At 31.8% G+C, this 26,352-nt stretch overlaps 1 protein-coding gene and 1 long non-coding RNA gene across 3 annotated transcripts in view; one reads left to right on the plus strand and one right to left on the minus strand.

Moving 5' to 3' along the window:
- Positions 1-26,352, plus strand: part of LOC117166934 (frizzled-2-like) — a 199,415-nt gene that overhangs the window by 151,706 nt on the left and 21,357 nt on the right. The gene's annotated exons all lie outside the window — the stretch shown is intronic.
- Positions 24,988-26,352, minus strand: part of LOC117166935 — a 4,010-nt gene continuing 2,645 nt past the window's right edge. Inside the window, exon 3 of the long non-coding RNA XR_004466331.1 lies at positions 24,988-25,159. This is a non-coding gene — a long non-coding RNA (uncharacterized LOC117166935). The remainder of the gene's footprint in view (positions 25,160-26,352) is intronic.

The raw sequence follows: 26,352 nt of genomic DNA on the forward strand, positions 1-26,352 counted from the left end.
TATTCCTACAATTTATAATATGGCTTGTAATATGAAAAATGACTGGAAATTTTCAAAAAATTATCATTCTCACTTCCAATTGTCGAAAAGAATTATAACTTAGGGGATATTAGTAAGGAATTTTAGAAAGGCAGAGAATTTTATAAAAGATTTCTAACATAGGTTGAAACAGGGAATAAATAAAATATGATAAAAGAATCCCGTAAAGAATTACAATTATCCTGAGTTAGAACAGCGCATTTTCTACTAAATATACTAATAAAATACTACTAATAAGATGTGACAATGAACAAAATCTGTGATGCTTTCATGTTATATTTTTAATAATTACCTAAAAAGTGTCGGAAGTTATGCGAAAAAATACCTAACTTCGGAAACTATAGTTTATTTCAAAATTCAAAACATATTTCTTCATTGTAATAGCAACTTTATTTAATAAAAATTATTAAGTAATGCTATCTTACTTAATTAACATGTTTAAAAAGAATAAACTAGTTATTTATGAAATCAAGGTGGTCTTACATCCGGAAACGAAAAATTAACACGATGCTGGGAAGAAACTTTTAATCCAGAACTCAGGTTCTTTCGATATACATTTCTTATTTCGGAACTCTTCGGAAATGTAAAAAAGTTTTTTTTTTTATTTCGATCCTCTATTTTCTTTTTTAAGTATTCGTGACATGTCCGAAGTTAGCTTACAAAATTCCATATTTTACTCAAACACGTTTTAAAAAGTTAAATAAATTTCCTTTTACGGTGAAATTTTCCGAGAAAATACTTAATACTGCAGAGAATAATATTAGTATACACTGTTAGAAAAATCTGTATAAGGTTTAATATACATGTGTGTGAAGCAAATATGCACTACCGCTACTGAAATTTAAGATACATTGGTGTAGGGAATTTAATATACAGGTCAGTATAGCAATGTGCGTGAAAACTCAACCTGCTTTCATTTCTTTAAATCTTGTCAAATATTCTCAATGAAATTAATAATCTAGAATTCGTAGGCTCAGTTCTTATTGATAATGAAAGTGCAATGTACGGGTAAAATTTTTTCCTAATTTTGCTCTAAATGGCCAAAATTTAAGGGGAATACAATTAATTGTAGGTTAAGTCTGTTATTTATTTGCTTAATTGAACTTTTCGACTTGTAATCCAATTTTATTTTTGGTTAACAGGAAGAATGTATCATGTTTTATTATTTTGAAATGGACAATTACAGCTAAACTTATTTTAAATTTGTGAAAAATGAAATTATATGATTTTTCTTGTAAGTGATTAACATGAATGTACATGAAATTTAATATACGCGCTCTTAATGGCGGTTTCATATACTTCATATATTAATTTTAATACACATGGGTAAACTAAATTTAATATTATTTTTAACAGTGTATATTAAAAAAAAGTTTAATTTGTTTACCATTCTTTCTTCATTTTTTCCAGCAGTACTTACCGGTAAAAACCAGCTTCTGTCTTATCAGAATTATTAATGGATGCCTTAACTTTTTAATTATTACTTTTTGAATACATTTTTCAGTTATACATTCGTCATATTTATGGCAAAATTTAAAAAAAAAACACACAATCAAACGTCTGAAATGAATGTACCTTGTCTGATCGAAAGTTTTCTTTTTTTATATGAAAATTCAACAGATTCGATCATTCAAAATGACTGATTTCATCAGTGTCTCAAGTTAAACAATTTTAAAAGTCACTTTTGACTGATATGAATTTAGAGTGTATAAGGTTCTAAAACCAGCAGTACTTTCTTCTGAATTCGTATAATTTTTAACCGGGACCCACAGGCCGGCCCTTTCAAACTTATAATTTCTTTCTGCGCTACTAATGAAAATTTATTTCCCTTTCTTCTGGGGGTCTCTTTACGAGCAATGATTCTGGAATATAATTTCCAGCGCAATGTTTTCACAGGGTGGGCAATTACTTCAATTGTCAGAATACGAACGCACTTGAATTTTGTTTCTCAGCAGTTACCCTTTAGAAATGACTCCGTCTTTGTCTTTTCTTCCGATTCGTGGAATGCTTGTATTTATTGCATTTAATTACGAGTTCTGGCCCCTCGTTAAAGAGCTTGCCATCGCAGAATAGAATGTAGTTACAGACTGTCGCCGTTGCCGTCGGTAAAGACTCAACCGAGCGCCCGCATTGCCCCGTGTCATCTCCGCGTTTTCACAAATAGCGCGAAGTTAGTCGACAGCCGAGCCATTGTGGTTAAATGAATTATTTTTAACGAGGTGGTATTATGCTCCCGGGCACAATGAAACTGTTGTTCGGGGAAACCTGTCTCTCGCTATCCCGTTTTCACGGCTCTTTTCCGAGGGCCCAGCTATTGCGAAACTCGGGGTAATAGTGGCACATCCTTTGTCTATCACTACCTATATCTACATTCTACAGCATCAGACGAATCAGCCCTGTTAGGGATTTCATTTTTTACTTTCAGAGAGGCCGCACAACTTCATTTTCAAAATTCCCTCATTTTCCCCTGACTAATTTTTCGTTTTCCCACACCATTAATATTTAAAGAACAACCTTTTAATCTTGTAAAATTTTTAATACAGAATCTTTGGCAAATGCAGGCTTCGGACTCAACACACTAATGCCATTATTTCTTTATTTTTCCTTAAAATGTGTTTGAACTAGTTTGAATAGTAGATTCATAGTAACGCGTAATATAATCGACTAATAATTCTAGGAATTACAACACCGGACCGGCTTATATGGGACTTGGAGTGTATTTAAAACACTTTGAAATCCTCCGAAATATTGAAATCAATTAAAAATTCGTTGGTAACTTTAAAAAAAGTCTTTTATAATCCCTCGAAACACTCGAAAGCTCTTGAAAAATCAGTCTTGAAAATTGTTAAAATTTTTTTAAATACCCTAAAATATTAAAAATCCTATGGAATCACTTGAAATGATAGAAATCTATTAAAAATTCCTTGGAATCTTTTAATATTTTCAAAATAATTAAAAATAATTCAAGAAAATTGAGAAATGGGTGATTTAATCTTTAAAAAAATGACCAAAAAGTGATTTCAGACAAAAAATTGACCAGAAGTGACTGTATGGCATCCCTTATTATTATTGACAGTTACTTAAGTGCTTCTTACAGACCTTTTTTACTTTGCTCATTTTTTCAAAGTTCCTAACTTTTTCCTGATTTCCTAGTTTCCCTGGCCTATCTCCCCCTCTCCCTCTCTTTCTTTATTAATTATTCGTTCGACGGATGTCAGGCTGTTTATAACGCATCGACAATAGATGCAATTACTAATTATTGCTGTAGATTGGACGAGGACAGGTTCCATTCGCTTCGCGTTTATCGAATCGACTAGTTCTGGCAATCTGCATTTCAAATTTGATCCACTTACTTATTTACGCGGCGCTTTGTGAACCGCAATTGAAATCTTCTGGTAGTTGAACACGAGTAGACAGTTTTTTGGATTCCCGATAAGTAATGCATTGATTCTGAGCAAAAAAAAAGAGGAAAGTGAGAAGGCACTAACGAATGGTGCTTGTGCTATATGGTTTTTCATTCATGAGTGAAACTAATAATTGGGGAGTAGGAAGAGGTCACTCCAATTTTCTGTTGGGGTGAATACTCATCAAAACCTATATATCTGTAAATAATACCCGAATGTGGAAAATTACCCAAAAAATAATGTCCGGAACCGACATTTTTTGGAAAAATTAAAATTTCGCAAATAAAATAAAACTACCGTAAATTGTTTATTCCCGAAATTTTTAACCCCGAATTTTCGAATTCCCAAAATACTAAATTGACGCAATTTCACATTCAGAAAATAGTAAATTGCCGAATTTTTAAATTCCCACAAAAAAACGTAATACTTTTTTCGTTAGAATAATTTTTTATATTAAATTTACTATTTTCGGGAAATTAAAAATTCGAAAATAAACTAATTTTATCAATTTTAACACTCGGTATTGTGATATTTCGGGATTATACTATTTCCCGAAATTTCGTGAATTTGAAGATTCTGGTTTTAAAAATTTCGGAAATAAACATTTCTGGAATAAAAATTTTGGGCATTTTTACATATTCGGGACTTTCAAAATTTTGTGAAATGACATTTTCCCATTACATATTTACTGAAAACTCGAATTGTTTTATCATTCAACTCGAACAATAAGTGGGGAAAAAGTAAGTGTCCTCTAATTGGCGATTGTTTCGTAATTGGTGCATTTGAGATACAAGTCGTTGAATTGAATAAAAATTTTTGAAGTATCAATTTGTCTTGAAATATTGTACTATGTATACAAATAAAATAGAGTATTATTTTTTTCTCGTATCGATTTTTTGTCTCACTGGTATAATATATCTGTAAAAAGCTTACGTTGAAATAAATGACAATAGGAAAAAATGCAATGCAGCATTTCGAACATTTTTTTATTTATTTAATTTTTTTAAAATTATTTTTTTGTATTTGGTCTTATTGGCGTGATCTTTATATTAACTTTATCCTCTATTAAAATGTTTATAATAGTAATAATTGTCTCTTTTTATATATAATTTAATATCTATATTTGAATTTGATAGTGATTGTAAAATAAAAATGCAATACAAGGTTACTATGATTTGAAATCCTTTATTTAATTTTTAAAAAATGTGACATTCAATTTAGGACATTTTCGAATTCAAAATAATTCGCTTTGGATTGCATATGACAAAAAATGGTTTATTTCTGAGATTTCAATAATAAAAATAGATTTCGTAATTTTTCATTCATTAAATCATAAAGCTAAAGTAAAAAAGAATTAGTCTTCCAATTAGAAATTGAACTTGAACTTTAAAATTTTGAAGTAACATTCTGATTTCTTTACTGTTAAAATTTGTCGGTTTGAGATATAAATTTCAAAATTTGTAATTCATGTATAGTATATATTTATATAAGTCTATTGAAATAAAAAGTTTTGAAGAGAGAAGATGTAAATTTTTATGATTACAAATTACGTAACGCGTTTTTCTTTTGTTTAAATAAAGATGAGAATATAATTTCCGTGAAGTGAACAGTGATACACCGATATGAAAAAGAGAAAAACGCGTAACGTAATTTGTGAATGATTCCCTATCATGGATAAAAAGGGGGACATGTTTTTTAAAGTCATTATTCTCCGTACTTTTATAGTCAAAATTGTTACATAATTTACAGATTTACGTTTAAATTCTAATTTAAATCTAATCAAATTCAGAACAGACATTTTAAAAGTACGTTTAAGTGTTTTTTGGGGATGAATTTTGGCGAATTTGAAGATTCATTTATTTTTGAAATTCAATTTTTAGTCTTCGTGTTGTTCACACTATAAATGAATCAAATTTTGTTCATAAAATGACAAAAAATTAGACGCTGAGACTTTAAAATAGGAATTGTTTTGTTTTGACCATCCTATTTGACCCCGTTCGAAGTAAGAATAAAATTCTCGTCTATGATTATTGACACCGGAATTGGAATCCTGTCAAATAAATAACAGACTTGAAATATGAAAAAAAAAATGTATTCTCCTTTGAAATCATACTAACTTGCATATTTTCTTGTTTCATTTCAGGTAAGTGCAGCTCGTGCCTGTTTACTCTTAAGGTTGTGCGAATATGTGCGTGAAAGTAAGTATAAGTACCTCTTCAACATGCAAGACTCCATTACCATTCCTTCTGAAAATTGAAAAGGAAGATTCATCAACAGGTTATTTATCTTTAACTATACAAGCAGCCACTGAACATAATTTTATTATTCCTTTTCTTATGACAGACAAATAATGATTAAATACATTTTTCATTGTTTGACTCTTGCAAAAATATGAATACATAATCTAAATTATAAACTATTTTTTTAACGAAAGAACTATTTTTCTGCTATTTAAAAAAATGACACTAATGCTACTATTTTCTCATACTGTTTTCAAAGACTCTCAAAGATTTCTACAGATTCCAAGGGCTTTTAAAGAATTTTAACTGGTTTTAAGGATTTTAAAGAATGTTACCGGGTTTAAAGCTTTTAAAGTATTTAAATAAATTGCAAGGGATTTAATATTGCAAAGAGTTTCCATTGAGAAATTTAGTAAGTAAATCAAATTCATGAGATGTTATGGTGTCTTAGAGAATTTCAAAAATTTAAACATTTTAAACATTTTAAATTAATGTTAAAAGATATAAAATATTTTAAGATGTTGTACTGGATTTCAAAATATTTAAGGCGATTAAAGAATTTTTAACATTTCAAAGTATTCTAAAGAATAGAGTGCATTTTACAAAATTTGAAAGTGTTAAAAAATTTGTACGGTATTTACAACATTTTGAGGCGAAAATTATAAGGAATTTCTATAAAGGAGATTTTTCCAGAGATTTTCAGAGAATTGTAACGTATTTCAATTATTTTTAATCGATTTGAGTGGATTTCAACGGATTGCAAGGGGCTACAGCAAATTTTATAGGCTTTTACGGAATTTCAGAGAATTTAAAATATTTCGAAAGCACATTTCTTAAAACTAACATAAATTTTTAAAAAATTGTACAACAAAATTGCACAAGAAGGTTAAAAAGGAATTATATTCCTTAAAACACTGTTTTTTAAAACCAAAACTCAAGAAAATTAATTTATAAATCGTAATCTTCGAAGGAATTTTAAAAGATATTACAGATTTCAAAATAATTTACGAAATTTTACTCGATTTTTATCAAATTACTGGGGACTTCATAAGATCTAAGGGATATTATAAATTTCAATGAATTTTAAAGATATTCGGGTATTTTGGAAAAATTGCAAGGAATTTAACGGGATTTCGCCATTTTTAAGGGTTTTCAAAAAATTTCATAGGATTTCAGAAGATTTTAAAAAGGTAATGCAGGATGTGGATGACACTTATAATATTTCAAAATATTTCTACGACTTTCTGGAGAAATTGAAGAAATGAATGACATTTTACGATTTTTTTTAAGATTTCAAAGATTTTAACATTCTAAGAATGAGTTTTAAAAGGCATCAAAGATTCCAATATTTATAGGACTTCAGAAGATTTCTACGGATTTCATAAGATTTTAGAGATTTTAAGCATTTCAAAGGATTTTAAAGGATATTATAGGAAATTATAGGAAATTATAGGAATTTTTACGGCTTAACATTTTAAGGGATTTTACAGAATTTTTTAATATTTGAGGGATTTATAGAATAAAAAAAAATTCATAAGGATAAGATTATCGAAAATTTCTGTAACTTTCAAGTGGTTAAAAAAATTGTAGTTTTCCCGGGATTTCAGAGTATTTCAACTGAATTCAATGGTTTTTAATAGTTTTTAGTTGTTTCCACTGGATTTCAAAGATGTCAAAGAATTTCAAAAACACATTTTAAGATGTTTCACGGGATTTTACTCGCCACTATTTTTTAACGATTTTCCATGAAAGGCGACAACAGCGAAATAGGACGTCTGGACGTCTAGTCTCCTATTTTTCAGCCCAATTACACAATTCCGCATAATTTGTACTCGGGTCGGTTGCACATGCAGTGTGGGCCGCGATTCGCGGAATGAGGCGCATATCTGCATAACGGGTGTGCACAGGAAAAAAGACAACAAAAAATTGTCACGCGACTATCGCTCTTTCCTTTGCTCGCTTCTTTCTCCGTTTCTTCTTTTTTTTTCTTTTATTCTTACCTCTCCTCGTCCTTCTCTCCCTTTTCCGTTTTTTTCTTCTTCTTAGACTCCCCTTTCTCTTCCTCCTTTCTTTCCTCTTTCCTTAAACTCTTGTTTCTCCTGCTTTTTCGCGAATATTTCACCATGGCGCAGAATCTGCAGCCGCTCAGGCAATTCTTTCAACACAAGCCTCTCATACATTCATTCGCAAATTGGTAAGATGAGAAACGACGTTTAATTTCACCTCCGGTGTAATTTCCTCTGGAAATTTATTTATTTCCCTCAGCCGACGAATTCGATGCCGAAGTGCGGCGAGAAGACCTTTTCGTAGTAATTTCCCTTTTTCGGAATAGAAAATCGGACGTTCGCGGTAATATGAGACGTGAAAAGGACGATTCCAAAGATTAAGCTTGTGGAACAATAGAGTTTAAAAGCGGTGGGATTGCCCTAGCCGACGTAGATTTTACTCACCGTATTTTATATCAAAGAGAAGTGCGTCCTTTTACTGGAACCTTTCCAGCTCAAATGTTTCCTGCTTCCTTTCTCCGAGTGTGCTCTGCACTTCATATGAACTTACTACAAAATTCATTTAATTTAATTCCAATGAAAGATATAATCAACCTTAAGCTTTCATTTACATACTTAAAGTGCTTCTGATTCTTAATAATCAAATTATCCACATCCGTTTCGTATATATGCACATTGCACATTATATCAGGAATCTCATTCTTTTCTCTATTCTTATGTGTTTCCATTTTTTTTAAATTCCGCTTTCTTCCTTTTTATCGTTAAATACGCTACTCGAATTTGATTTGTATAGTTTTAACGTGCATTTTCTGGAAATTCATTAAGGAGACTTTAGATTAATTTGATTTGAAGATGTTAATTTGTCAGTAAATAATTAATCAGTCATTTCTGGTATCTTATCACCTTGTGCTGGTCCAATCGCCACTCACAATCTGCCTTAAAAAGACTTTTTCTGGCAATTTCGTCAAAAACTGCCATAAAAAATCTTTTTAAGGCAGTTGTTAAGATTAGCCATATAAAGCGCTACCATAAGCATAAAGAACGAAGAAAGGTGTCAGAAAGCGACTTTATCATTCCTATGCCAGAAAAATATTGTCGCAGGACAATCCAGACCAGATATATAGAATTCCATGGGAGCGTTTCCAGCCTTTGTATATTTCCATATTTCCCGGCTTGAGAAGTTTCCTGAGTTTCTCTTGCACTCGAACTAGTTTTCGCAGATAGTCCTTTTGGCATTCTAGGTTGACATATCGATAAACATAGGCCAGATACCAGGCGGCAGGCCGCAACCCTCAACTGACTAAAAGTTTTGCGTATCGCTCTCACGGGAGGCTGTTGGGTCGATAACATAGCTTTGTATGGAGAGTGGAATAGAGGGAAAGAAAGAGAGAGATAGAAAGAGAGATAGGGATACATTGACAGAGTGAGAGGGGTTGAAAGAGGGACTGAGACAGCAATATTTCAGGGGCACCCTCGATGGTCGTATCGTGGGTGATGGCAGAGCTATCGACCGCGCCTCTGGAGAAACGTCTTCGCCGAATCGTAAGATTTTCCCAGACTGAACAAATCAAGAAAACTTATTTTTTCAATTACCAAAAAGCCCCTTATTTTGCTATTTTTAGGGAAATTTATCTCCAGACAAGGAAAAAAAGAGATATCAGTGTTAGGTTTAGAGTTATTGTGAAGGGTTTCAATATCTTTCTTGTAAATAGTGTATGAATAAATGTATAAGGCAGTATCAACAAAAGTTTTTCTAATAAAACAGTTTATTATAACTTTTTTTTTACTTAGCGGGATGTGATACCTCCCTCCTTGATTGTCGGAATTTTTTTCCAGTATTAATAGAAAACATTTGTTTTTTGGTTTTGTGGCTTTGGGCTCCATATATGGTTACGGCTCCATATATGGGATATCTTCACGAACAATTTAACTGAAAAAGCATTTCTGTGAATTGAAACACTTGATATCACATGGAGTTAAACAATTTTTAAGATATCCAATTTTCAAATCATTTAGTTTACAATGCCTAATTCTAAAGTGCTTCATTTTTAAGTTTCATGCTCGAAATTTTTTTATTTAAAAAACTATAATTTAATTATTTTAATTTTTAAATCTCATAATATTTTTTTTTTCAAATCAAAGCAATATCTATTATTACATTATTTGTTATAAATCATTTTTTTTGTTGAAAAATAATTTTTAGTATCATTTTAGTTAAAAATTGATTTCTGGTGGAAAATTAGTTGTTTTTGGTTATAAATTAATTTTATAAATCAAGCATTTAACTATTTTAGTTGTACCATTTATTTTATCAGTATCATTTTAGTTCAAAGTTCAGTTCTATCGTTGAAAGTTGAACTACATATTTTGTCGAAAAATTATCTTGTCTAATGAAAAATTGAACTACTACTTGAATAAAAATTAAATAACTCCGTTTCTTTTTTTTCTTTTGCTTGAAAATTTAACTGTTTTATTGAAAATTAGTTTTTTTTCATGTATTTGTTTTTTTTAAATTGAGAATCTAACTTTTCCACTTTTGGTTGAAAATTGCTTTTTTAATTAAAAATTCTTGATATTTAGAAGAAAAATAATCTTCTGGGTTTGAAATTTTCTCTTTCTGATCAAAAATGCAACTGTTTGGTTGAAAATTAATTTCAACTGTTTGACAAAAAATTCTTCTTTTGGCTCAAATGTTCAACAATTTCGAAGAAAATTGTTGTCCTTCTTGAAAATTCAATCTTTCCCTTTTTTTGTATTCATATTCTTAGTTGAAAATTCGTATTTTTCTTTTCAAATTCATCTCTTTTGGTTAAAATATCAAGCAAATATTACATTATTTTTACTGTTTAATTATAAATTAAATTATTGTTAAGAAATTTAACTTTTTGGTTGTAAATGCATCTTAGTACATAGAAAATTCAACTAATTGGTTAAAAGTTGTATTACTATTTTGTTTAAAATTTAATTATTTTGTTGAAAATTCAAGTATTTTGTTCGAGCGATATATTTTCTGGTCAAAAAGATTGTCCTTTGAATTGAAAATTGATACTTCATAGGTAGAAACGTCCTCCGTTTTGGTTGAAATAAATTTAATTTTTTAATTTTAATTTTAAAATTAATTGTTCCATTCCATTAAATAGATTCTATGTTTTAAATATTAATTGGTACAGAAAAAAATCAGGGAACTATGAAAATGACCCTATAATATAACCATCCTGTAATATAAAAATTACTAAAAAATAGACTTAATTTCAAATCCAGAAAGCTAAAATCTGATTCATTATACGGTCTCACCTGAACCTAATTCCATATTATTGGAGCAGTCGAAATATGCTTTCAGGCATCAATATTTCCGACCTAGTATAGAGAAATATATACTAATGAAAAAAGGGAATTAAAAAGAAAAGGTTGAAAAAAACTGAACCAAAAGAACCTCAAAAGCAAGAAAAGAAAGTCTTTTTTGCACAGAGTGTACATTTCTGAACAATGTATTCCTGTCTCCAAGTTTTACACTGTAGCAATTCTTATTAATAGACTGCATTTTCTTATTATCCACTTCTAGGTTCCTCTTTGAAGTATTTACCTTCTTAAATTGGTAGAAAAATAATGAGGTAGATGAACGCGCCTTTGTTTGCGAAGCGCTCTTAACTCAACTTCATCGACTTTGATTGGATACCTCTGTCTTGGCGCATTGGAACGAGTTCTTTGCATACACTTACCCTTACTGTCATGTTTCATGTTCTATCTTCATCGGTACATAGAACCAGTAACATGGTAGCTAATAAATGGCAACAAAGAATTCCAGTGAAACAGCTGCAGTCGAATAAAAAAAAACCGTTATATGCGTATTTGTATTGTATTCTCCACCTTGCGTGATCGGTTCGAGGGCCTTTTACTAAACGACGATCGATTCAAGTCAAGTTCCTAGTAGGCGTGGACTCGCGATGACTAATGAATATTTCACATCGACTTCTAATGAATATTGCCTATAAAAGATCTTAAAAATGAAGGGTATCCACCCGTAGAGAGAACTTCGATTATTCAGAAAAATAAATTGAAAATTCTATAAATATTAAAATCCACTGGCCAATATTTTCTTAAGAATTCATCATTATAAACCTCTGATATTGATAGCAGACATTAACTTTTACGAGGAATTTATTTAAACTTTTACCTCGAAGTATTTTTGCAATATTGAATTAATTCGTGAAAAAGATTAAGTCGAAGATTAATCAACAACATTTTCGGAGAATAAGAATAATAGAAGAGACTATTTCGAGTTAGGAATTCGACACGATCGGAAAGTTAAATAAACATATCTTTGCCCTCCCAGCGAACCTAGCGTGAAGTAAAAGCGTATTGAGCACAGTTGGACCCTAACAAACAAGCCTAGGAAATATTGGAAGTTTGCAGACTTCATACTCTTTCCCCTATTTCTCTCTTTTCTCCTTCAAAAAATTCATCTTTTCCCCCTGTTCTCAAGAAACTTCTCCTTTTTCTCACTTTTCCCGTTTTTTTTTTTTTTTACGTAAAGGCGAACTGAATTAATATAGCTCAGTCAGAAAATCCAAATATATTTAGTTGAAAGTTAATTATTTTTTGTAGACTTTACATTTTTGGCTCGTAATTTATCTCTTTTGATTATTAATTTGTATATTTTGTTTGAAAGTGAGTTATTTGGTTAAAAATTCTACAATTTGGTGGAAAATTGAAATATTTGTTCAAAAAGTCATCTTTTTTTCGCCGAAGATTCAACTGGTTTGTTGAACATTTGTCGTTTTCGATAGATTCATCTCTTTGATAGAAAATTTAACTTTTCCGTTGAGAATTCATATATATTTTCGAGTTAATATTTTTATTTTTTGTATAAAATTCGCTTTTTTGAATGGAATATTTCACAATTTGAATGAAATTGTTTCTCTTCGTTGGTTGAAAAATCTTTCTTGCTTGTCAGTGTAAAAAATGCAACTCTTTGATTAAAAATTTAATTTTTCTTTTCTTAAGGATTCAATTCTTTTTTTGACAATTCGTATTTTTTGTCAAGTCTAATTGTTACTTTTTATTAAAAATTATATTTTTACTGATAAAAATTCAACAATTTCGGTAGAAAATTCAACTAATTGGATAAAAAATCACTTTTTTGTCGAAAATTCTTATGTTTGGGTATAAGAAGCCTTTTTTACTTAAAATTTGAACAATTTAGTAGAAAATTCAACTTTTTGTTGAAAATTTTACTCTTGTTGTAACATCATCTTGTCGTTTTGAGTAGTTCAACTACTTCGTCCTAAATATAACTGTTTGGTTGAAAATGATTTATTTTTAAAATTCAACTATTTGGTTAAAACTTTGTCTTTTTGGCTTGAAAAATCATCTTTTTGTGTTGAAAATTTAAGTATTGGGATTAAATGAATTTTTTTGTTGAAAATATTCGCATTTTCGTGCTGTAAATAACTGCTTTGTCAAAAACTTCGACCTCTTGGTTTAAACATTCTTTTTGACTTGAAAATTCATTTCTTTTAGTAGAAGTTTTATCTTGTTTAGTTAGAAATGTATTTTTTCGATTTAAAATTTCAGTTATTTTGAAGAAATTTTTACATTCTCATCATTTATGGTTGAGAAAGTATTAGAATTGTCGGAAATTTGACATCACACTTTTTCAACGGATCTCCATGTTTCAGGACCCCCTGAATCCGAAAATCAGGGTTTCACGATGGCGTCTGCCTGCCTGTCTGTCTGTCTGTCCGACCTTCCGTCCGTCCGTAAACACGATAACTCTCGAAAAAATGAACGAATCAAATTCATCTTTGGCACACTTTTTCCAGGTCCTAAAAGAAAGGACGAGTTCGTTAACCAGCCATTTTTTATAAAAATTCAAAAAGTGAGCGCATTTTGAAAATTTTTGAGACCATTTTTTTCTGAATTTGAAAATTCTATGTACGGATATTTATAGTATTGAAAAGAACTAACATTTTTTGGATCTTCTTCAAAAATCGAAAATTCAAATTTTTATTGCACAAAAAATAATGGAAAATAAAAAATTCCATTTTGTGGACTGTGTACCTCAAAGCCTACAGAGCTTTGAGAAACTTAATCTTTGACTATACTTAATTAAGTAGACAATTCAGAATATGAAGACGCATATATATATACTGCTATCTAAAAGAGATCTTTTTGATAAAGTTTTTTTAAAGCATTCCAAATGCAAAGAATAAATATCCGAGCGCGAGGTGTAATTATGTGCGAGCGCCAAGCACGAGGTAACCTTTTATCGAGCGTGAAGCGCGAGATTCAGCCGTCGCGCGCCCTATGCGCGCTCAAAATTGCGTTGAAAATGTATCTGTTTGATTTAAAATGTTTTTTTTTTAGATTATTCGTTTTTTTTGCTTGGAACATTTTAGTAAAGAATTCAACTACTTGGTTGAAAATTCAACTGTTGGATCAACATGAATTTTTTTCTTGAAAATTCATATTTTCGGCTCAAAATTTCCGTTGTTTTGTAGAACATTCTTTTTTACTTTAAATTTCAACATTTGGGTAGAAAAATTAACTATTTGATAAAAAATGTAATTGTTTTGGTTAGAATCAACTTCTTCTTTGTTTGTTTTTTTTTTTTTGAAAATGCATACTATTTTTAGTAGAAAATTCGATCCTTTTTTAAAAACTCGTCTTTTTGGATTTTCAAAGTGAACTATTTTGTTGAAAAAGTAATATATTTTAACAGAAAATCTTTAGAATGTATTAACTATATTAATTTGTTGAAAAAAATGTCTTTCCCTCTAATTTTCATATTTTCGTAAAAGAAATCACCCTATTTCCCCTGAGCATTAGGACTCTGGTCTCAGTTCGTTTTTAAAAATAAAAAAATGTAATTATTTGCTGGCCCTGCTCTCGGGGGATTAGGGGGCATATATTATCGGTGAAGTCTGCTCGAAATCGCTCGAAGGCCGTTTGCATCCGAGAACACGCTCGTTTACGCGATAAATTAATCCTGCCGCCGTCGCTACGGTAGCAACTAGCAACACAGAAGTAACAGCGGCAACAAACGAGCCGAGAAAAGCGCACGAGAGATGGTGAATCAAATAAGATTCTCGCCGGCAGGAAATTCCGGTTGCTCTTCATGCATACGGTATTATAACTAGAATCATTCCCTACGAGCTTCTTCTTCTTCTTCTTCTGGACGTTCCTGTAGAACTCTTGTGCCCGACAACTTTTTCGTTTCATTTACGTATATGGATGAATAAAAATTGGTTTCACTTATGGACATAATATTCTCTTAAAAAGTTAATTGCCTGACAGAAATACTAACCCCTCTCCCCAATTTTTAGTCGAATTGTTGTTTTCGCTTTTATTTAATAAACGGCGTCGTTTGTACATCACAAAACGTTCTTAAAAGAGGGAAATCGGGTGATTTTTCTTAAAAATATAAGAATAAGAGAGGAATAAATTCTTTTAAAAAAATCTATGTAAATAACATATAGCATATAACAAATATTTTATTTTCAAGAAAATAGTTGAAATTTCAAACTTTCTTTTTGAACCAAAAGAGATGAATTTGAACATTTTCAAGCCAAAAAGACATTATTTAAATGTCCAAGACAAAAAGACGATTTTTTAGAACACAGTTGAAATTTCAACGCGAAAAATAAAAATTTTAATAAAGCTGGTAATTTTCAAACAATAAAGATTACTTTTCTATCACAAAGGTACATTTTTTTCAAAAAACACGATTTTTGTCGGCCCATACGGTGAACATTAGCCTTGTAAGGAAGTTGTTCATCTCCGGAGGTCGTGGGACCGGTACCTCTAAAAAAAAGGTTTTTTCTTTAAGTACTTAAAGCTTTTGCTCTTGGTGGTTTGGAACCCATCTTAAACTGTAGGTGGTCCCCCTCCCACCACCAAGTAAGTGTGTGGGGGGGGGGGGGGTAAAGAAATAGGGAAGAAGGTGCAAGAAAAATGTAAACACTTGGGGACACATTAGAAGCTTCCATTTCAACAAAATAGTTAAATCCTTAACCAAGATATGGATTTTAACCCAAATACAGACATTTTTAATGAAATATGTAGTTTAATTTTCCATATAAAGGGTACATTTTTAGCTAACAATGAAAAATGTCATTAAATTATCAAAAAAAAAATTTTTAATCATATATTCGACAAAAAATTTCAATTTTCAACCAAAGAAGTAAAATTCAAAACAAAATACATTTTGAACAATGTAGTTCAACTTACAACCAAGCAGCCGAATCTTCAACTAAAAGGACGAATTTGCAGCGAATTAGTTCAATTTTTCATCAAAAAGATGAATTTACTACCAAGAAGATTAAGCTTCTACCAAAAAAAATACGACTTTACAACAAAATACCTTAATTTTCAACTGAATAGTTTAATTTTCAACTTCAAAAATATGAATTAAAAAAAAGCCAATTTGAACACCGGATGATTTTTTAACAAAGTAGTTCAACTTACAATCAAGTAATTAAATTTTCTGCCAATATGATTAAGTTTTAATTTAAAAAATGCGAAGTTTGAAGCAAATTTTTAAGTTTTAATAAAAAAATGTGAATTTTGAACCAAATTTTTAAATTTTCACTTTGAAAATGTGAATTTTGAACAAAGAGCCAATTTTAACACCAGGTGCATTTTTACCAACGTAGTTCGACTTACAACCAACTAGTTGAATTTCCAACCAAAAGCTGTGAGTTTTTAGGAAAAAACTGTTAAATTTTTCACCAAAAGGATGAGTTTTCCACCAAGGAAATTAAGTTTTTGTCAAAAAGGCGAATTTAAAAAAAACCTGAATTTTCTACAAAACATTTGAATGTTCAGTTTCGAAAATATGAAATTTCAACAAAAAAAAGTTCATTCTCCTAGCAATAGCTTTCAGTGCTGAGAATTTGAAATTTCAATTACCGAAAAATGTTTTAAACTGACAAATGGCTGGAAACATTTTTTTGGGATTTTGGTGGTCATCCTGAAATTAATTCATATTTTCGATTACAGTCGTTAAAGTTAAAAAAGTTCATGACAAGATAATTCGATTCACCTTTTTTGTTCAATCTGACAAAATTGAAACTTATAAATCCACATAATATATTCGAAGCGAATCTCTTATAAGGATTGTGTGTGTATAATTAATTCGTACAGCGAAATGGGGGTAAAAAAACGTACACGAGTCGAAAACAAAGTAAACGAGTGCGAACCGCAGTTCACCCTTCTCTCCTTTTTGAGCAGTAACTTTCGAAGAAGTCGACTTCTATCCTCAGAAGAAGACTGCAGGTGTAAGAGGTTAATAATACATTCGAAGGTCTCGCTGGAGGCGAGATGCGTGTGTTTGTGATTATTTTGCGTGTCCCTTAAGGAAATCTCTACTTTTTAAGGTAGCTATGGCTGATGCTCCGCATAGCAAAAAATTTGTGGAATTTGTTTTAGCGATTTAAGATTAAACATAAGGCACTTTGATTTAAATCTGGTCAAAACTTAATGAAAAACTTGTGAAATTAGTTTAATATACAATCGAAAGCAAACAAAATAAATATTTTCCACCCTAGTAGGTGTTGGTTTCTTTGCTTTAAAGGGTTGTTCGTTTTCTCTATTAATGCAGAACTATTTTTTAAATATTTGTTGAGATCACTTTTATACCTTTTTGAGCTGAAAAAAAACATTTTGTTATATCTTCCTCAAACAAGGTTAAAAATTTTGCTCCAATTAAAAAAAATGCATAATTTATTTTTCATGAGTTTTAAATGTTCCTTAGCACAATTGATTTCTGACATGTCTTGTAGCTTTACTACTTACTCATACTTGTTTAAACAATTTATAATGCATTTTTCAAAAATACTTGCTATTTGCTTTTCAGATATTGTAACCAATCATTATGTTTCTGATACACGATACAGATACACGATAGTTGAGTACAACTATCGGGTATCAATCGCGTGTATCAGAAACATAATGTTTGGCCACAATTTGAATCAAGTCCGTATTTTATGAAAACATAATTTTTATTTCAGAATACGACCATTTCACAAAATTCAGTGGAAATCCAAAATTTTTTAATTAAATCTATCGTGGATATAAAAAAAAATTCCATCAAGCGGGCACTACTTAACTCCACAGCTTTTCATTTAAATTCCTTGCTCAGTCAGCATCACCGGCTTTACTTATACTCGCTACATAAATTGTTTTCGCTTCAGCTTGCCCTATTTATTAGTAGTTTTACTTGTGAGTATTCTTTCATGTAAGCATATTTAAATGAGGTGGCCAACCATTGTACCTATTATCCTATGTAATATTACCCTAATATTAGTCTTATAGAACTATAAATTGACCCCACCTCTTTATGAATGACACCCTCTCAACTTTTATGTAAAAAAAATTGATTTGCATCCCAACCTAACGAGTGACGAAATGTCATAAATATGAAAATGCATACGGCCGCCCCATCGCCCTCTTTTCAATTGGTACCAATGCAGCAGCAAGCACATTCCACGTCACTTCTTTGATTTACGCGTCAAGGAAGATGTGGGATCTTTTGTTCTGCCTGGAGGCGCTGCAGAGCCTCGAGGCGAAGCCAAGGGCTTTGCTCAGCAGTCTCCCTCCTTTCTATAGTACCATTTAAGTCGCTATCACGAAAGCAGAGGAAAATATCAGTGGGTGAACCGCACCCAAGAACATTTTTCCTCACTTGCTGACTCTCAGAGCACCAACGTGGGCAACAACGCCTATGTAGTATGTACACAAGAGTCTCGAGACGAACAAGCATCCGCAGGAGCGTATCCAAAATGATACATATGCATGCAGATTCTGATACGTATTAAGCTGCGTATCGGTCGAGCACGACCTCTTTTGCTGTTTCTTCCCCATTATTCCCCTCACCAAGAGGTTGACCAAGCAGGAAAGTTTATCGCGAAACAACCAACAGTCGACAGCCCGTGATACATTGGTTGGCACCAATCTACATAAGCCAGCTTCCCCCTTAATCGATTTCATATCTCCTGAAACAACCTAGGGTTATTCTAGGGAGGCGGTAATATGTTTCCCCTGGGAAAATTAGGATCTCGTTCGTCATTTTTCTGTCAGGTATTAAAGCTTCCTGAATCCTGTCACTCTTTTCAAATTATTTAAGGGAAACACTGGTGACCTTAATCACTTTTTATATATATCAGGGCTTGGTTCGTGTGACGGTTTCGACTTTTTTGAAGGAAAGCGAATTTCTGAAGAAAATTGCGACTAATCGACTTTGTGCCGTTTTGCTCGTAAGTTTCCTATAACTTACAGAATTTATCAACAAACTCCATTGAATCCTGATGTATTACACATATACGAGCCGAATTTCACTATCCTAGAAACGGACGATCGTATTTATTTATATTAATAATCTCATCAAAAACAAATTCAATGTTTACTAGTTGCTGTCCAATTATTTAGGTATTAAATCTGGATCGGTTTAATCAAAATAGTCTGCTGCAATTCACTTTGATCAAACTTCAAGATCAAAGTAATAGAGGAGCGGCGGGTAATGTGGCGCACATGTTATAAAAAGCTCCGTTAAATGTTAAATATATTGAAAACTGTAATAAAATAATATAGAGCACGTAAATCAATACCTTATCTACCCTATGCGTATGATTATTATTGAATTTACGTCTATTAAAGTAGTTAATTAGCACGTTTCACAAAAAGTGTGACTGCGCCAAGTTATCCTTCCTGGTTGGCTAATGTGGTGCGCTCTTAGTGCAATTTCGGAAAAGGAAGTAAAATTTGTTTACTGAGTTGAATAAAATTAATTTTGGGTAAATGATGGGTTTAAATAATTACTTATAAAATGTGTGCAATTTGAACGTTATATATTATGTTTTTTTAATCCGGAAAAATGCTACTGTACTTTTTCGCTACTTTTTGGTCACTTTAAAAATACACAAATAACACCCAAAAATAACTTTTCATAATAAAAAGTGAGTGATTAGCTTTATTGAGCAAATTTGTTCACTATACAAAACAGTACACATAAAAAAATACAATACAGTAAATACCTTTCGCTATAAATCAATCAATTTCTTTAAATGAGGGTGCGCCACATTAATCGCCACGCCACATTATCCGCCGCTGCCCTACCTCAGGATTCCCATGCCCTGTAAAGAATATTTTCAAATTCATGAAATATGTGTTCTCTGTGGTTCTAAACAAATAAAATTGTGTTTTCAGTGCCTACTATACGTTGAAATTATTGTAAATCTATAATGTTCTACAATAATTCAACATTAAGATCCGCCATTATAAGAATAAGAAAAATAGTAATTACAGACATGTACTATGATGATATAACAAGAGAATAATCTCCTTTCATTTAGAAAATAGAGTTTTAACTCTATTACTTGAAAATCTATTAAATTGTCAGTATGTCAGAAATAATTGCATAAATGGATTGAAACGTTTTCTGACTTACGTAAGTTTACTAATAATTTAGCACGTATAACTTGACAAGTGTTTACAGTGTACCATTTTCCGACGTTTCACGCTTGTTACGCACGCACACTTATCTGAAAAGAGCAAAGTAACTAAGGGCGGATGTCGAGCTCGTTAAAAAAATTGGAACGACGAAGGGAAGCTGGACGTCGTTGAATTTCACATAAAATTATATATGAGGATACAGATGTCAAACCAGTTTTATGAACGTTTGAACACAGGTTGCAATCGTGGAGGTTGAAGCTGATTACGGAGTACGATCGACTTGACAAAGTAATAGAGTTAGCGATATCGTTTCGTCTATACCAAGAGTCTAATTTGAAGCTAAATCTTCCAGGCAGACTCCCCAGATTCCCTCGAGCAAGAACTATAAATTCAACTCACGGTGTATCCACAGGGCGATTTATTTGTTGGCTCGACCAAAGGTTGCTGGTGGATCCGGAGGGAAGGATAGATTCTCTCTGTATACTGGCTTCGGCATTCGAAATATTTGCACATGGCCAATCGATAGGCTCCAACGTCACTTATTAGTGGAATACTGTGGTTCGAAAATAAACTGCCGGAAAACAATGAGCTTTGTTAAGGAAGCTCGGTATTCATTAAAATAATAATACTTCTAATGGGAAATATCATCTGGAATAATTGGGTTCCATGCTATGAATGATAAGCTCGTTATGAGTTGTTCCTTTTATTTCACTGCATACTAAGGACTATTTACGATTTTCAATATGTTCTCATCAATTTATTTTCGAACAGATAAACAACTCGGATATTATAGAAATCTTTCGGCAAATAATAAACGATTAGGAAATTATTTTGGGCGCAAACTTCAAAAGATCGGAGACTCGCCGTAAAGCAAGCAAGCTTTGACTCATCAAGCAGATGCTTTGGGCGGAAGAAACGTAAGATAAACATTTTCCGCGCGATTTCGCTTTAGACGTTTAGACCCTCGCAGAATGCCGCCGCCCTTATCGTTAGAGACTTTTTCAGATAAGGTCGAGAGGAAGGTCATGTAACTAGGTGGACAGATGAGGCGAGATAGGTCTAATGAGCAATGGACCTGAAGATATATGAACCTTTGCCTTCATCATATAGCCAATCGACTAGCTCGCTCGAGCTGGAGAACCTCAGACACGTCATCTTAGAAAGCACATTGTAGAGATTGATTTACGGTTCTCAGACTAGTGCCCCTTTGCCACCAACTTGGACTCCAGATTCTAAAGGCTCCACCTTATCCAAGTCCTTTAGCCATGGGGGTTGGTGTTGAACCTGTTAGGGTCTTAGAATGTTAGCATCTTGGGGTTGCCCATTAAAAGTAAAGAGCGACTATGGTAACGAGTCTCTGCTTTATCTTCTCATCCTTGCCCCCGTTACATCGGCTTCGGCTTGAGAAAGAAACTATCTTGAATAAAGACACACCCATGATGATTCTCGTGGGCAGAGCATCCTCGCCAAGAAGGAGCCAGTCACGATTTAATCTAATCCTTCAGACCCACCTGATCTTTCTTCGAAGTTCCCCCGCAAAAAGAATAAGTAAAAGATGCCTCAATGCTTGATTAATTAAATTTGCTCTATCAATTGAATCTGTTCTATCAGTGTTCTATATTCATAAACACTTATTTGAATTTACTAAAATATTCTCTTCAATCTATCAAAATATTTACTTGGATCAAGCAGATGATGTGGGATCATCATCCAACTTGTACCAACCAAAAAATTGTCTTGAGCCAACCAAATATTTTGTTCATTCATACAAATTTATTTCTGAGTTTGATGTAATATAAAAATGATGGAACCAAATTCTTCTATTCGCGGTTAGATTCTGTTTCTTAAAGGTAAATGTAAGTTTTGAATACGGTTAGCTCATTGGTGATTCGAAGCAACGAGTAGAAAACAAATATTCTTCGCGTGCATGCGATCAGCGTGTACTGTTCATTGATAAAGATCTGGAGTCATGGTTAGTTTTACGGAAGTTGAGGCTCGTGTTTAAGAAAGCTGCGGACTAAAGATAGTTCGAACATAAAGTACAAAGTATCTCAAGATAGGTACGTCGAGTAAATATTTTAAAGTCTACCGACGGGACCAGCGTGGGTTTCGAGAAGGCAATCTATTATACGAAGCCAGTTCAGCTTCGGATCGCCTCTGGTCCAGTATCTGCGATCACGAACTTGAGAAACGACTCGAGATTTTTCCGCTCTCGACGCCAATGTCAGGATCGGATTCAACTTCTTTAATCATACCAGAGCTCTTCATCTAAAATACGGTTTTAACTTGTTGGATACAAATTTATTAGATACAAATTTATTCATTTCTTAAATGGTTTTTTAAACATTTTAATGCCAAAAAAATCACGATGTAATTTTTTAGAGCTTTCCATTTTTCTTCTAACACATAAAATCAAGTGCCAACAGAATTCCTATATTCCTATAAAATCCCAAATAAACTAGTAATAGAGTACAGTACACGGGGCTAAGCGGCGCATGTGGTTAATTTTCTCATACGGGTGGTGTCAAAAACACTAATACGGAAAATTTTGTTTAGAAGAAAAATATAGAATAATATAGAAGTTTCACAATGTGTTTCTCCATTAAATTTTAATATAAATTCCACCTTTTCGACCAAATTCTTATTATCTATAGTCTCTTGTAATTATATATTTAATCAATCTTATTTATAAGATCGCTTAACTTAATGGAAACAAGAAATTATTCCAAGAAAGCTCCCCTCTGGCAATTCATCATTCTTGTCAGGTTCCTGTGTGGTGTATTTTGCGTTTTGTGCTTTCCGCGTGAGGACTTAAGCCTTAGCTAAGCTAAGTTGCACCAAGAAGAGAAGACTGGAAACCTAATAGAATCCTCGAATAGTGCACGCAGCACGAGCAAACGAATCGTATCCAATTAACCGACCGCGCGAATCCATAATTCATTCCTAATTAATTAGCAAAGAGGCGTGGCGTTCCCTGGAATCATTTCTACAGTATTCGCGAGTATGTGGGGTCGCTCATTGCCACAAAAGCACACGACTCAGTTACTCACTGCAGCGTTGTCCTTCTCATAATCATTTTATTACTCGAAATCCAGAAGCAAAGCGATTGTGGTATCATTCTGCTTTAATTGAACCTCTCACACTGACCTTTTCATCGCTTCAGTTCCACTTTATACATATCTACGTCATTTCATCGCCTTCCTGTTATTCACTGCGAATTCCAACTTTACTTTCCTCACTTGGCAAATTTACAACTATTATTCTTTCTCTGATCCCGAGGAGAATTTTTAATCTTCAGAGTGTGAGCGGAGTAAGAGACGCCTGAAACGAACGATCTTGGATACGAATGGGTCCTTTGCAGATCTTTACTTAGTTCTTGATGCATGTGATTGGAGTATAGAATGTGAACCTTACTATGGGATTGTAAGTCAGTTTGCGTATTTTTGTGTGATCTATAACATGTGCTGTCTTTGTGAAGCTCTTCGCCTGGGGTGATTGCTAGAGAAACGTATCCCCTTCTCACTTTTCTCATATGAATTCATTGATCCCCGACAAACGCTAGAACCGAGTAAGTGATCCCGGTCAAATTTTAAGAATTGAAAAGAATTAAATGATTTCAAACGTTTTTAAAAGATCCCAAGAGATTTCTGTACATTTTGAAAGATTTCTGATTTGGGACATAAGATGGAACATCAGATAATTTTTTGTCACGAGAATTACAATTCTTATCTGGTGAAGATAATTTGGTAAAAGAATTATTATTCGGAATCTATGTGTATTATACTTAATTCATGTATTATCTATTAACGCCCCTTTTTATAAAATGTGGAAGAGGATAGTGTCAAATTCTGGCAAATTTTTATTTGCTAAAAATAGATTTTAAATTAAACAAATTCTGACGTGAAAGGAGTATTCAAAATTGGATGAATTCTGACTTGGAACGGGGACTGTTTTAGTCAATAATAATTGTTTCATATAATCCTTGTTCCAACTTAAAATTAGGATAATAAAATATATGAAAAATCTTTTAGTTTGCATATTAGTATATTCGAAAGAAAAATGCCGATTTTTGAATCAAATTGCTAGTCATTTTCCGAATTTCCCTACTTCCCTGACAGGTCAAATCATTGAAAATAGTACAGTCTTCAATTATACGTATCACTAACATACTGTTTTTTTTTTTGTTACAGGTGAGAATTTCATGACTATAATTTCGTAACATCTTGTGAGTGAGTAATTGCATGGTAATATCGAATTTCATGAAAATTCAAACAGTTAAAAAGTGAACCAAATTATTAGTTTTAATTATAATTGATACTCGTTCCCTTTACTTCAATTTTTTTTTATCTTTTCAAATATTTTTGCATTAAATTCTTTTGTAAATTTTTGTAAAATTCTGTCTTTTTTCTAGGAAAATTACTATAATAATTATAATGATTTTATTAAATTATCCAGAGATGCGAAAAAATTAATAAATTGCCTAGAAATATACGTTTTTAGTAAAAAAAATAAACGTCCGATAAAGCGAATTTTTCATTAAAAAGAGGTGTTAAAAATGTTATATTTAAATAGTTGACAAAAGTTTACATGAATATTTAATAAATAAGCATTTGGACTCTCATTAGGGAATAATAATATTTTTAAGTAGTTCCTGTATTTCTTGAAAAGTTATAGAATAATTGATCAATTTTATAAATGAAAGAGTCTCACTATTTTCCCCTTTTTACCTTTGATACTCAGAATCTCGTTATTGGCAGGCCTTTGTCATGAAAATGAAATAATATTATCATATGAAGAAAGATTTCACTCTGGGAATTCGAGTGCGTTCTTTGCAAGCTGTTATTAAAGTAAATAGTAATCATTACGGCATAATTTGCATAGTCCAATGTATCTCTTTGCTGCATGTAGGAACAAATTCTGCGCCGAGACGTACCGCAATCGTTAACGTTAACGCAATGCCACAAGGTCGAAAATAACTTGAGAGTTGTGCATAAGTGAATATGGCAAAGGTGGACGTTGTCTGTAATCATAAAAGACATTAATATGCAAAAAGTTTCTTCATTAAGCATCGCCCTTGCTAACTCGAGATAATTTATAATACCATAATTTATTTAAGACCAGCAATTTACAATTTACTACCTATCCCAAGCATACTTACGTCGACATTCCCTTCTAAATTATCATTTACCCTTTACTTAAATTACACCCTTTTTAAAGGTCTCTTTAATATTTTGTAATTACACCCATCATGTACTGAAATTTTATAATTTTCTAGTTCAGTTTCCAATTAATGAAAAAACTACACCATGAACGATGGGGAAAAGCTAGAAGTTTTTGGATTAAAAAAAAACTCGAGGAATTATATAATTAACTTATTATCTCATTTTTAAAGTTTCCTGTGTTAATTTTTAAGATTTTCATTATACTTGTTCAAATTCGAATTTATACCATTTATAATTTTCTAGTTTAATTTGAGCTACAGAAAATTTTAAATTGTTTAATTTAGAAGTCGCGAATTTGAAATATTAAATCACCGTGGGAATTTTTTTTAAACCCTAAATAGACGACCGGTACTTTTTTAGATATTGCAGTTGTCGGCCTCGGATTTGCGACACTATTGACACATTTGTTAACGATATTTAGCTCTTTTAAAGTATTTTCAAATATTCCAATATATTTAAGAGAATTTAAAAGATTTCATGCGATTTTAAAGAATTTCAAATAATTCTACCGTGAAATTATATGCAATTTTCAGGGACTTCTAAGGATTGCAGCTTGCAGGGTTTTAAACCGAATGTATACGGTCTGAAAGAATTAAAAAAGAATTAAACATTTTTAAATTAATTTTTTAAGATGTATAAAAGATTTCAAACTATTTACGAGATTTACATAGATTTATAGGGATTTTACAAGATTAAGAGATTTTAAAAATTTTCAACGGATTTAAAGAATATAGTGTTAAAAAAATGTTAAAAATTGCAAGGCTTTTCAAGTGGCCTTATCGAATTTTATGTAATTATACGGGATTTCAGAGAATTTTAAGATTTTTATAATTGTGGGTCCGGATGCAATAAGGGCACATGACATTTTTTCGTGCGAAAACGAAGTCCTCTGGAGGCTTTAGAAAAAATTTTCGAATTTTAATTTTCAAAAGATATATATGGCTGTAAAATTTGATTGCGCATCTTTTTTTCTTAAGACAAAAAGTTGTAA

This window comes from Belonocnema kinseyi, chromosome 2, assembly GCF_010883055.1.
Source record: "Belonocnema kinseyi isolate 2016_QV_RU_SX_M_011 chromosome 2, B_treatae_v1, whole genome shotgun sequence".
NCBI classification, from domain to species: Eukaryota; Metazoa; Arthropoda; class Insecta; order Hymenoptera; family Cynipidae; genus Belonocnema; species Belonocnema kinseyi.